This window comes from Canis lupus, chromosome X, assembly GCF_048164855.1.
Source record: "Canis lupus baileyi chromosome X, mCanLup2.hap1, whole genome shotgun sequence".
Classification (NCBI taxonomy): Eukaryota; Metazoa; Chordata; class Mammalia; order Carnivora; family Canidae; genus Canis; species Canis lupus.
In genome coordinates this window covers 30,257,737-30,270,917 of record NC_132876.1, presented here as the reverse complement: position 1 = coordinate 30,270,917, position 13,181 = coordinate 30,257,737, and the positions used below count along the sequence as shown (strand labels likewise).

Below are 13,181 nucleotides of genomic sequence, written 5' to 3'. Positions count from 1 at the left end.
AGTTCCATGTGCGCTTGAGAAGAATATGTATTCAGTTGAGTTTGGATGTAAAGTTCTGTAGATATCTGTGAAATCCATCTGGTCCAGTGTATCATTTAAAGCTCTCGTTTCTTTGGAGATGTTTTGCTTAGAAGACCTATCGAGTATAGAAAGAGCTAGATTGAAGTCACCAAGTATAAGTGTATTATTTTCTAAGTATTTCCTCACTTTGGTTAATAATTGATTTATATATTTGGCAGCTCCCACATTCGGAGCATATATATTGAGGATTGTTAAGTCCTCTTGTTGAATAGATCCTTTAAGTATGATATAGTGTCCCTCTTCATCTCTCACTACAGTCTTTGGGGTAAATTTTAGTTTATCTGATATAAGGATGGCTACCCCTGCTTTCTTTTGAGGACCATTCGAATGGTAAATGGTTCTCCAACCTTTTATTTTCAGGCTGTAGGTGTCCTTCTGTCTAAAATGAGTCTCTTGTAGACAGCAAATAGATGGGTCCTGCTTTTTTATCCAGGCTGAAACCCTGCGCCTTTTGATGGGGTCATTAAGCCCGTTCACATTCAGAGTTACTATTGAGAGATATGAGTTTAGTGTCATCATGATATCTATTCAGTCTTTGTTTTTGTGGACTGTTCCACTGAACTTCTTCTTAAAGGGGAATTTTAAGAGGCCCCCTTAAAATTTCTTGCAGAGCTGGTTTGGAGGTCACATATTCTTTTAGTTGCTGCCTGTCTTGGAAGCTCTTTATCTCTCCTTCCATTTTGAATGAGAGCCTTGCTGGATAAAGTATTCTTGGTTGCATGTTCTTCTCATTTAGGACCCTGAATATATCCTGCCAGCCCTTTCTGGCCTGCCAGGTCTCTGTGGAGAGGTCTGCTGTTACCCTAATACTCCTCCCCATAAAAGTCAGGGATTTCTTGTCTCTTGCTGCTTTAAGGATCTTCTCCTTATCTTTGGAATTTGCAAGCTTCACAATTAAATGTCGAGGTGTTGAACGGTTTTTATTGATTTTAGGGGGGGATCTCTCTATTTCCTGGATCTGAATGCCTGTTTCCCTTCCCAGATTCGGAAAGTTTTCAGCTAGAATTTGTTCAAATACATATTCTGGCCCTCTGTCCCTTTCGGCGCCCTCGGGAACCCCAATTAAACGTAGGTTTTTCTTCCTCAGGCTGTCGTTTATTTCCCTTAATCTATCTTCATGGTCTTTTAATTGTTTGTCTCTTTTTTCCTCAGTTTCCCTCTTTGCTATCAACTTGTCTTCTAGGTCACTCACTCGTTCTTCCACCTCGTTAACCCTCGTCGTTAGGACTTCTAGTTTGGATTGCATCTCATTCAATTGATTTTTAATTTCTGCCTGATTAGCTCTAAATTCTGTAGTCATGAAGTCTCTTGAGTCCTTTATACTTTTTTCTAGAGCCACCAGTAGCTGTATAATAGTGCTTCTGAATTGGCTTTCTGACATTGAATTGTAATCCAGATTTTGTAACTCTGTGGGAGAGAGGACTGTTTCTGATTCTTTCTTTTGAGGTGAGGTTTTCCTTCTAGTCATTTTGCTCAGTGCAGAGTGGCCAAAAGCAAGTTGTATTGGGAAAAAGAGAAAAAGAGAGGAGAGAAAGAAGGAAAGAAAAGAGAAAGAGAAAAAAAAAGGGAAGAAAAAGAAAAAAAAACGAAAAAAAAAAAAGAAGAAGAAAAAGAGAAAGAAAAAGAAAGGAGAAAAAAAGGGGGTGGGGGAAGGAAACAAATCAAAAAGCAAAACAAAACAAAAACAAAAACAAAAACAAACAAACAAAAAAAAGAACCACCGGGGAGTATCTTCTGATTCTGTGTACTTTAAGTCCCTTGGCTTCTCCTGGAAGTTGTCCGTCTAGCTGGTGTTCTGGGGGAGGGGCCTGCTGTGCTGATTTTCAGGTGTTAGCAGTTGGGGGAGCTGCTGTGCCCCTGCCTGGTGCAGGGCTTAGTGGGGGTTGTTTACCCCGTGAGGCCGCAGGAGGAACAGCCCCAGTGGCGGGGCAGCTCTGGAAACCTGGGTTCAGCTCCGGCAGGAACTCCGTCTGCAGGGCCTGGAGGCTCCGGGGCGGGGCCGCTGATGTGCTCAGCTGGGGCAGGAGCGTCCTCGCTGTCCTGGGCCCTCCCGGCCTCTGCCTGTCCTGGGGGAGGCCGGATCCTGGGCTGTGTCCCGGCGCCCTGTGCTCCGGAGCCTGCGCTGGTGGATTCGCCTCCCGGGCCGCGCAGCCCCCTCCGTGGAGCCGCCGCCCGAGCCCCTCCGAGCTGCTCCTGGAACCGCGCAGCCCCCTCCGCACGGAGCCTCTTCCTCTGCCCGAGCCCCTCCGAGCTGCTCCCGGGGCCGCGCAGCCCCCTCCGCGGAGCCGCCGCCCGAGCCCCTCCGAGCTGCTCCGGGTCCCGCCGGGTCCCGCCGTGCGCGCTGCAGCCCTTAGGGAGCTCGGCGCACTCTCCTGGGCGCGCAGGTGCTGTTAGTGTCCCCGGGAGCCCGAGGGCATCCCCGCCCTCCTGGGTCCTGCTCCAACTCCCCGCGAGCCCCTTTCCCCCGGGAAGGTCGGTGCAGCTCCTGCTCCTCCGGGACGGGGCTCTCCTGTCCTGGGGACACTCGCCCCGGCCTCAGCCCGGCTCCTCGCGGGGCCCCTCCCCCTTGGAGGCCTTTGTTCCTTTATTTCTTTTTCCCCGTCTTCCTACCTTGATAGAAGCGCGAGCTCTTCTCACTGTAGCATTCCAGCTGGTCTCTCTTTAAATCTCAGGCCGAATTCATAGATTTTCAGGATAATTTGAAGGTTTTCTAGGTAGTTTGGTGGAGACAGGTGATTTGGGGACCCTACTCTTCCGCCATCTTGCTCCTCCCCCCACAAGTCTAGATCCAAAATTTTAATAGCAAACCTGGCTTATCTGCATAGACATGTAAAGAGACTAGAGGAGAAAATAAGACAAGTTGAAGTCATAGCATAATTTTATACTTGACGTATAAAGTAACCCACAACTTCATCTCCTTAAAGGATAAAATGACAAGAATAGCTCTCTAAGAGCGTTGTTTTCCAATTACCTTATTTATTGAGAATAAAACACAATCAGAGAAAATCAGATATTTCCAAAACATAGATGACAAAGGCAGAGAAACTTGTAGAAATACAGAATAAATAAGTGACATTTAGGTCTGCTTTCCAAAGTACACTTTCAGTGAAAGCCAAACAAATTTATAGATCATCCAAGATTTCCTTGCTTCAAATAAAACTGCAGAAAGGCTATTCAATAGTAAATAATGGATTAGAGACAAGGCTCTTGACTTTGAGGTTCAAAAGATCCTTAAATGAGAATACATACCTAGTAAGAGATAAACGATTAAAATCATCCCAAGACCAGTCTCTATCAGCCAAGGTAGAGCATTAGAGCTTTCAAGAGACAGGAGAATAATTATGTTTACTTACTGCAAGTTTTGATGGTGGAGTAAAGGAGCCAAGGTGTCTGGAAAGCACAATCAGGAATCAGGTTCTGCGTATATATTCTTGGGATGGCTTTCAAAAAGTATAACTGGTTATGTGCACAGATTTAGATGTGATTACATGTACAGGGTTTTTGTGTATGTGTGTGTAAAAGAGATGAGGTGGAGGAGAGAATTGGGGTGGAATGTGGGTGGCAACAGTCAGAGCATATTGAGGTTACAACTAAGCAGAAATTAGGTTAGAATAATTCGTGATTGCTATCAGGATCCTTAGCTGGTACCTAGGCAGAAGGTATAGAGTTATGTTAGAACTATGGTTGAAACTGGGCGTAAGGAAGCAGTTGGGGCGGTTTCAGTTCACTTCACTCAGGGATCAGGCAAGAATGCCTATGAACATGTTTGCCAATCCTTAGATACACACAAAGTTAAGGTCCATCAAACTGGAACAGAGACTAGGCAATTGTAAGGTGACTGTGGCAAGGGATTAAGGCTATATGTAGACCTCTGAGTCATGGTTATTGCTCCTATCTTCATATTAGAAGGCAATTAATATGCAAAATCATGAATTTTACTAACATTCTATATGATGGTGGTTATTATCATACAGATGATTTTGTTTTCTCTTTTCTTTATGAAATTTACCACAAGATTCATTTGATTTATATATAGATTTGCAAAATTTCGTTAAAGAATTTTTCAGCAATAATCCTGTTTTGAACCTTGATAGATCTTTGTAATTTTCTTGTAATACTTGCATTATGACATGTAATAAAGTTGGTTGTTTATCAATTTGGTCTACAAAAACATTGTTATATTAACTCCACAAGAAGAAGAATTTGTTTAGTTACAGTAAAGGAAAATACATTTATAAACACACAAATATATATGTAGATAAATTTTCATGAAATTTTAGACAATATTATAAAGTTGTAACCACAAACAGTTTTACCACCAAGAAAAAGCAACTATTAAAATGGTAGTGGAACTTATTGTAGTCTACTTCAAAATATAACTATGCTATTTTGTAGCCTGCTTCTTTCATTTGATAATATATGTATGACAAGAAATGTAATGTGTGTGTGTTCATGAGAGATTGAGGCAGAAATGACACCATGGGGCCGCGCAACTGGGCAGCTAGCAAAAGTGGGTGTAAGAGCAGAAGTAGCCAGCTAGAGCGGAGAGCTTGTCAGGGACCGAGCTTATTGGTGAGGCAGTGGTAGCGGTTTGGCAGGTGGCTTCAGGCTTCCGGGGGTCTGGGTAGCTGAGGTGCTGATCCTGCTGGAGGTGAAGAACTGCATCATCAAGGAGCCACTGGCACTCAAGTTCATGGTCACAGAGGCCAGTAACAAACCAGAAGCAGTAGAAGTAACATTTGCAGATTTCGATGGAGTCCTCTATCATATTTCAAATCCTAATCCTGTTGGTCTGTATTTCTTTGAAATTCTACAAGAAACTTCAGGCACATGGTGCTGATGAGTTATTAAAGAGAGTGTATGGCAGTTTCTTGGTAAATCCTGAAGGAGGATACCATGTCTCTTTGCTATATGACCTTGAAAATCTACCAGCATCCAAGGATTCCATTGTGTATCAGGCTGACATGTTGAAATAAAATTGTTTTTAGTCAACCCAGGTGGCTCAGTGGTTTAGCGCCACCTTCAGCCCAGGGCCTGATCCTGGAGACCCAGGATCAAGTCCCACATCAGACTCCCTGCATGGAGCCTGCTGCTCCCTCTGCCTGTGTCTCTCTCTGTCTCTCATAAATAAATAAATAAATAAATAAATAAATAAATAAATAAAATCTTTAAAAAATTGTTTTTGCCTCTGTCTTGGAGAAATTCTTCAAATTTCAAGAAGAGGGCAAGGAAGGAGAGAACTGGGCAACTATCCATTAGAGGGATGATGAGACCATATATGGTGAGTGTAAACAGGATGGAGTCACAGTAGTCTTCACAATTTTTAAGGATGATGATGGTGTGGTCATTGGAAAAGTGTTCATGCTGCAGTTCAAAGGACACAGAGCCAGCCACACAGCCCCACAGGTCCTCTAGCCACAAGGAATCTCCTTTGGAGCTGAAAGACATCAGTGCTGCCGAGGGCAACAACACTTTCTACATGACCTTCATGCTGTTCCCTTGCTACACCAGTGCTGGGGATAACACCACCAACTTGCTCCACATGTTTCAGGATTATCTTCTTTACCACATCGATTACTCTAAGGCCTATATTCACACACATATGAGGCAAAAACATCCGACCTCCTCAAGGTACTGAACCATGCATGCTCAGATGCTGAGAAAAAAGAAATGAAAACAATCACAGGGAAGACATTTTCATCCCACTAACTCCTGGGAGCTGTAAGAGGAGGCAGCTGGCAACTGAAGGCTGCAATACTTGCTACTGGATAATCTTAGCTTTTCATGTTGCACCACTTTAGGTTCTTAAGGGATTCTCTGTTTTGGTTCCATTTTTTACCCATTTGGAAAATAATTTGCAGAAACAAACTGTGCTTGCAAGAACTTCATTGTTCTCAAGAATTAAAAAAAGAATTCCATTTGATCAATTTTACTCCTTTTCTTTACCTTCCTTCCCTCACTCCCCTTCCCTTCTACCCTCCTTTCCAAGCTGTTTCCCTTGGCAATATGTTACTGCTAATGAGTTGCAGGATAATGCAATCTTAACTTGTTTTCTCCTAAATATTTGAGTTTGAAACTCCTATATCTAAAGAAATTTGGTTGAGGTCATTAATAAAGAAAATCTATCTTAAAAAAAGTAATGAGTTGGGCAGCCCCGGTGGCGCAGCGGTTATTGCCGCCTGCAGCCCAGGGCTTGATCCTGGAGACCCGGGATCAGGTCCCGCATCGGGCTTCCTGCGTGGGGCCTGCTTCTCCCTCTGCCTGTGTCTCTGCCTCTCTCTCGCTCTCTCTAAATGAATAAATAAATAAAATCTTTTAAAAAAAAGTAATGAGTTAAGAAGAAATCTTTAATGAAGTATATATGTATATGAATATATAAAATAACAGACATATATCATCTGTATACTTATATTTCACACACATGTAAATATGCATGAAAACAGTGGAGTTTCATTATGATTCCATAACTTCTCATGGAAAGAGCTAAAAGCAAAGAAGAAACAACATATCTAGTATAATTGGGAAAAACCACAAGCCAAAACCACAGATCCTGAAAATTAAGGATCCGATTGAAGGACAATTTCATAATCTCACATATCTGTAAAATGCAGACATGCAGAATTTTGGAAAGGAGCACCTTTAATTGTTAATGACCCTTAAATTATACAGCTCATACTTAGGAGTGTAGAAATCAAAGCAAGAAGAAGAGAGCATCACTTTGTGGGCAACAGATGCATTAAGTGCACAAAAATCAGTATGCCTAAATGTACGTTATTTTTCAACTGTTCAGTCTGTTATCTAAGAGAAATGACGTGGAAGCAAGGCTAAACATATTCAAAAAGGTACAAGAAGGGGATCCCTGGGTGGCGCAGCGGTATAGCGCCTGCCTTTGGCTCAGGGCGCGATCCTGGAGACCCGGGATCGAATCCCACGTCAGGCTCCCAGTGCATGGAACCTGCTTCTCTCTCTGCCTGTGTCTCTGCCTCTCTCTCTCTCTCTGTGACTATCATAAATAAATAAAAATTAAAAAAAAAAAGAAAAAAAAAGGTACAAGAAGATACTTGAATTTCAGCTTTACAGATGTTAAGCAATGTCAGTAATGGCAGGTAAACCATAAAGTATCAAAGTGCTTATTGTGTTTCAGTGGTATTGAATGGATCATGAAACCAAAAGAAAAAAAATTCCTTTTTCTATGTCGGTTTATGTTCAATGAAGTGTAGCTCAATGGATATCATTGTTGAGTACTAAGTAAGAGACATGAAGAATGAGACCTATGAAGGTTATAGGCAATGCTTTAAAACCTACACACAAGAACAACTAATTAGAAGTTTCATATGGAAGCCAAAAACAGAAGCCCTTAAAACTGGATGATTCGTTTTTCTGAATAAAGCAGAACAAATGAAACAGAAAAAATATATGCATATTTAACGTTTTGATGGAATGAAACTCCTCTGAAATAAAAGAATACATGAATGTGTAGACTGAGTTCTCTCACTGTGTGCCAGGAAAAAAAATGAACAAAGAATGATGCCTAGATGTCAAAACCTGATGAATTTGTTGGGCTACATGCATAAAAAAAGTCCCACAGACATTCAAAGGGAATGACAAGGTACTTTACTAAATGAGGGAAATCAAGAATTTACCTTATTTTGGATTTGTTTTATTTTTTTCTCATGGTTAGACTGTGTGTGTTTCTGCTAGGACCATAGGGTTAAGATACCATTTTATCACATAATATCAAGGGAATATGCTATTGATATGCTTTATCACCGTTGCTGTTCATCTTGATCACCTGGCTGAAATAGTGTTTGTCAGATTTCTTCAGCATAAGTGATGCTTTCTTCCTTTTTTCCATACTGTATTCTGGAAATCAGTCACTGTGTGCTGCCCACACTTAAAAAGAATTAGGAATTATACTTCTTTTCCTTAAGGATGGAGTATCTACAAAAAAAAAAAAAATTCGGAATTCTTTTCCATGCTAGATTGGTCTCTTCTCTCCTATCTATCTATCTATCTATCTATCTATCTATCTATCTATCCACTCATTCATTCACTAATTGGTTTACATAAGTATGGACTCATTTATATTTGTCTTACATTTTGGTTGTAATTCAATACTAATTCTTTTTGTTGTTATTGCTTGAATTTTTCCAGCTTTATCAACGGGTTTTTTTTCAGTTGATTCCTGGCCTTTTCACATTATTGTGGTTCATCTGTTTGTTTAGCACTTTCTAACTTTCTAGCACACAAGACGTTCCAAATTTGTCATGTGTATTTCCTGCCCTAGTACTAGCATCAGCCATTTCTCTGAGGAGTCCAGGTTTCTTTTGTTGGAAAATGGTATTAGAAATTAAAATCTGGGGCAGCCCGGGTGGCTCAGCGGTTTAGCACCGCCTTTGGCCTAGGTTGTGGTCCTGGAGACCCGAGATCGAGTCCCACGGCAGGCACCCTGCATGGAGCATGATTCTCCCTCTGCCTGTGTCTCTACCTCTCTCTCGCTCTGTGTCTCTCATAAATAAATAAATGAAATTAAAAAAAAGAAATTAAAATCTGGATGCTAAGGTGTGATTGTTACAACTATAAATTCTAAGTCCTCTCAGATAACAGAGCTAGGAAATATATGTATGTTTAGTTACCTGTGTACATACACAAATCTATATTTCTATATTAAACTACACAAGTTCATACCAATGTCTCCTACTCTACTCAATTACCATATAAATGATTCTAGCCTCCTCTCATTATTTATCTGTAACCTCACACTCCAATAATGAAAAGCCTGACACCCACCATTCACCATTCATTAATTTTATTGTTCAACTCCTAGATGTGTTGTAGATTGGTTTCAGATTCCATTAATTTTGAAACCTATGTGGGACACTTCCTTATTCTCCATCTCTTTAAGTGAGGTTTTATACATTTATATTCTTTTGTCACATTCTGCATTTTGTCTGAGGTCTCCCAATCTATTGCATGGTTTTTTAAATTGTTTCATTCATTAGGATGTAAAGTTCCATAATTTTGGTGATAATTGGCATCATATACTTACTATTGCAGTGTCATACAGAACTTAAAATTTAACTGCATGCTATGAGTTTATTAAATTAGTATTTATTATGTGCAGCACATTAGGCCAAATGATGAACCGTTGTTCAACAATAGTTTGCAATAGAAATGTATGTAGAGAAGTTTATTTTTCATAGGTCTTTCAGTTTCTGCTGGTCTGAGACAATATTTCATCACGTTTGAAGGATAATTTCACTGGTTACAGGACTCTTGGCTGATTCCTTTCGTTTTTTTTCCCTCTTTCACACCATTTTCTTCTTTCTTACATGGTTTCTAAAGAGCAGTTTCTTATAATTTTTTCTGTTCCTCTTTAGGTAATGTTCCTACCCCTGCTCCAATTTCTTTGTTTTTGTCTTTGTCTTTGGTTTTGTATGATTTGAATATATCTAGGTGTTCAATTTTTGGGTGTTTATCCTGCTTGGTCATTTCTGATCTTCTAGATCTGTGGTTTGATTTTTCTCATCAATTTCAGAAAAATTATTGGTTATTAGTTCTTTGAGTATTTCTTCTGAATTGTTTCTTTCTTTTCCTTGTGTTTTTCGAGTACCTGTATGTTACACACTTTGAAATTCATCCCACTGATCTTGGATATTCTGGGGATTTGTTTGTCAACTCTTTATTTCAGTTTGGGAAGTTTCTTTTGATCTATATGTAAGTTCACTGATTTCATGCTCAACCATTTCCAGTCTACCGATTAGCTCATAATAGACATTCTTAATTGCTTATGTGGTATTTGATTTCTAGCATTTTCTTTTCTTTTTCTCTTAGAGTTTCCATCTTTTGCCTATATTACCCATATGCTCTTGCATGCTATCTACTTTTTCCATTGGCGCTTTTAATATATTTATCATTAAGTTTCCTATCTGATAATTTAATCATATGTGTCATATCTCAGTGTAGTTTGAAGCTTTTCAGTCTGTTTTTTTTCTTGCTTTTTAGAATTCTTTTTAATTTTTTGCTTAAAACTGGATATTTTGTATCAAATAATAGGAATGGAGGTACGTAGTCCTTTAAAATGAAGATTCATGCTCACCTGGCTCATTATTAGACTTTTTAATTAGATTATTTAATGTTTCATGTTTACTGTTTTCTGTAGGTGTATGTGACCAAGGCTTCAAATTTCTCTAGTGCTCTTGTTTTGGTCTCCCTTATTCACTTTGGAATTCCCGAAGTACTAATACTAATAGAATCTGTGTCTTTCAACTTTTTCATCTGCAGTCCACTATTACTGTGGAGCCCTGTTGATGTGGTGATAAGTTCTGTACACCTCTGTCCCATGTCTCTAGACTATGACTTTCACAAGTGTTTCTCTGCTGGTGCTGTTCTCTCCCTTTATGTAACAGTAAAGCTACAGAAGCCTGAGGTAGGAGGAATGTCCTTTCTTCACCAGGCATAAGGTTATGTTAAAGTCTTTTTTTGTGAAAATACTATTTCTTGCAAATAAGGCTCTGGATATATTTCACAACAATTCATCTTCCTCAATTCCTGCCAGAATCATTAGTGGATCTTTGGGGAATTTCACCAGGACAACATGGTAGGATTACTAGAAGTAAAAACAAGGAAAATGTGGGGTTCCTTCTCAGACTGTGGCTTCCAGCAGTTTCTCACTCTGACAGTAGTCAATACTCAGCCTCCAACAATTCATCAAAATTATCATGTAAGTGTTCCTACAAGTTACAGTTCCAGCAGCTTCTGTATCAAGTAAGCATATCTTGTTTGTGACTTTCTGCGTTTGCCTGACTTTCAGATTTCAGGAGAGAGGTTTTTCCTGTCACCTCAGTTCAATGATAGGTCCAAGAAAAGTAGGTTTTAAGATATTTAGCTTATTCATGTAAGGATGGGATAGCAACTTCCACACTCTTTACATATTGGAGCTAAAATCAAGTTTTACCCTTAATTTTATTATAAATTAAATTGGAAGTTTATATTATTTAATATTTTTTATTGCTATGAGTTTTATTATAATAATTTTATTATATTATATATGACATAAACTTTACCACGTTATTTTTTTAAAGATTGTATTCATTTATTCATGAGAGACACACAGAGAGAGGCAGAGACATAGGCAGAGGGAGAAGCAGGCTCCACGCAGGAGCCAAACGTCGGACTCGATCCCGGAGCCACAGGATCACGCCCTGAGCCAAAGGCAGATGCTCAATTGCTGAGCGACCCAGGTGTCCCGTAAACTTTACCACTTTAAATGTCCAATTCTGTGGCATTAATTTTATTTACAATGTTGCTGTAATTTGTCCCTTATCTGAATTTCTAAAACTTTTCCATCAACTCTAAGAGAAACTTTTTGTATCCACCAAGCAGTAACTTCACATTTCCCCTCCCCTAGCTCCTAATAATCTCTATTATAATTTCTGTCTCTTGAATTTACGTGTTCTAGATATCAAATAGATGGAATCATAAAATATTTTTCCTTTTATACATAGTTCATTTCATATAGCTTAATATTTTCAAATCCATCCATGCTATAGTATATACCAAAGTTCATTCCTTTCTATGACTGGATAATGTTCGTGTGTGTGTGTGTGTGTGTATGTGTGAGTGTGTGTTTATCCAGTTATCTGTTGATGAACACTTAGATTTTTTCCACCTTTTGGCTATTGTAAATAATACTGCAGTGAGCATTGGTGTACAGGTATTTGAGTCCTTATTTTCAATTATTTTGGGTACATATACCTACAAGTAGAATTGCTAGGTCATGTGGTAAATATATATTTATATTTCTGATGAACTGCCTAATTTTTTTCCAAAGTGGTTGAAACATTTTGCATTCCAATCTTCAGTACATGAGGATTCCAATTGCTATGCATCCTTATCAACACCAATTTCATGGTGTTTTTTTAACATAGCCATCCTAGTGTGTGTTAAGTGTTGTGTCCTCTTGTGATTTTGATTTGTATTTACCTAATCACTAATGATGTTAAGAATCTTTTCATATGCTTATTGGCGATTTTTATTATTAATTAATTTTTTAAAAGATCTTATTCATGGGGGGGAGAAAGAGAGTGGGGGCGGTGGGAGGAGACAGAAGGAAAGGAAAAGGCAGACTCCTGAGGGGCTCTATCCTTGGACCCTGGGATCATGACCTGAGTGAAAGGCAGACACTTACTTATCCAACTGAACCACGCAGGCAACCCTATTTTTGACTTTTTAAATGATTTATTTATTTATTTTAGAGAGAGAGAGCATAGCAAGTGGAGGGAGGGGCAGAGGGAGAGAGGGAATCCTGAAGCAGACTCTGGACTGAGCAAGGAACCCCACATGGTGCTGGATCCCAGGACCCTGGGATCATGACCTGAGCTGAAACCAAGTCAGCTGCTTAATTGACTGTGCAACTCAGGCGCCTCTACTGGCCATTTTTATATCTCCTTTGGAGAAATATCTCCTCAAATCCTTTGCCAATTTTTAAATTTTGTTGTTTGTCTTTCTGTTGAGTTATGTAGTACTTTATATATTCTTGATATTAAACCTTTATAAGAGCTATGCTTTTAAAATATTTTCTCCCATTCTGTAGGTTGTCTTTTCAACATGGCTTATTTTGTTTCTGTTTTTGGACAATTGAATATTGTTTCTTTTGTGGATCCCTAAGTTTATCTTAGAGTTTGCTGAGCTTCTTAGAAATATACATTTATGTATTTCATCAAACTTGGGAAGTTTTTGTCTCTTATACGTTCAAATATTCTTTCTGTTTCTTTCTCTCTTCTTCTGGGATACTTATAATGTATATGATGTTCCATTTGGTGATGTTCCACAGTTCCCTTAGGCTCTTTTCACTTATCTTCATTTTTTTTTCTCTTTCTGCTCCTCAGACACTGTCCAATCTTTGAGATTGCTGTTTCTTTTTTCTGCTTAATGAAATCTATAAACACATCTCTGATTTTTTTTTTCATTTTATTAGTTTTACTTCTCAGCTCCAGAATTTCTATTTGGTTACTTTTATAATGTGAATCTCCATTGATTTTTTTCATTTTGTTTTTGCATCATTTTCTTGATTTCATTTACTTTTTTTGTCCTTATTT

General features: G+C 39.1%; 1 pseudogene; it reads left to right on the top strand.

Annotated features, from left to right (window-relative positions):
* The first annotated feature begins 4,560 nt into the window (after positions 1 to 4,560).
* Positions 4,561 to 5,790, top strand: LOC140628429 (actin-related protein 2/3 complex subunit 2 pseudogene; annotated as a pseudogene).
* Positions 5,791 to 13,181: the final 7,391 nt, after the last annotated feature.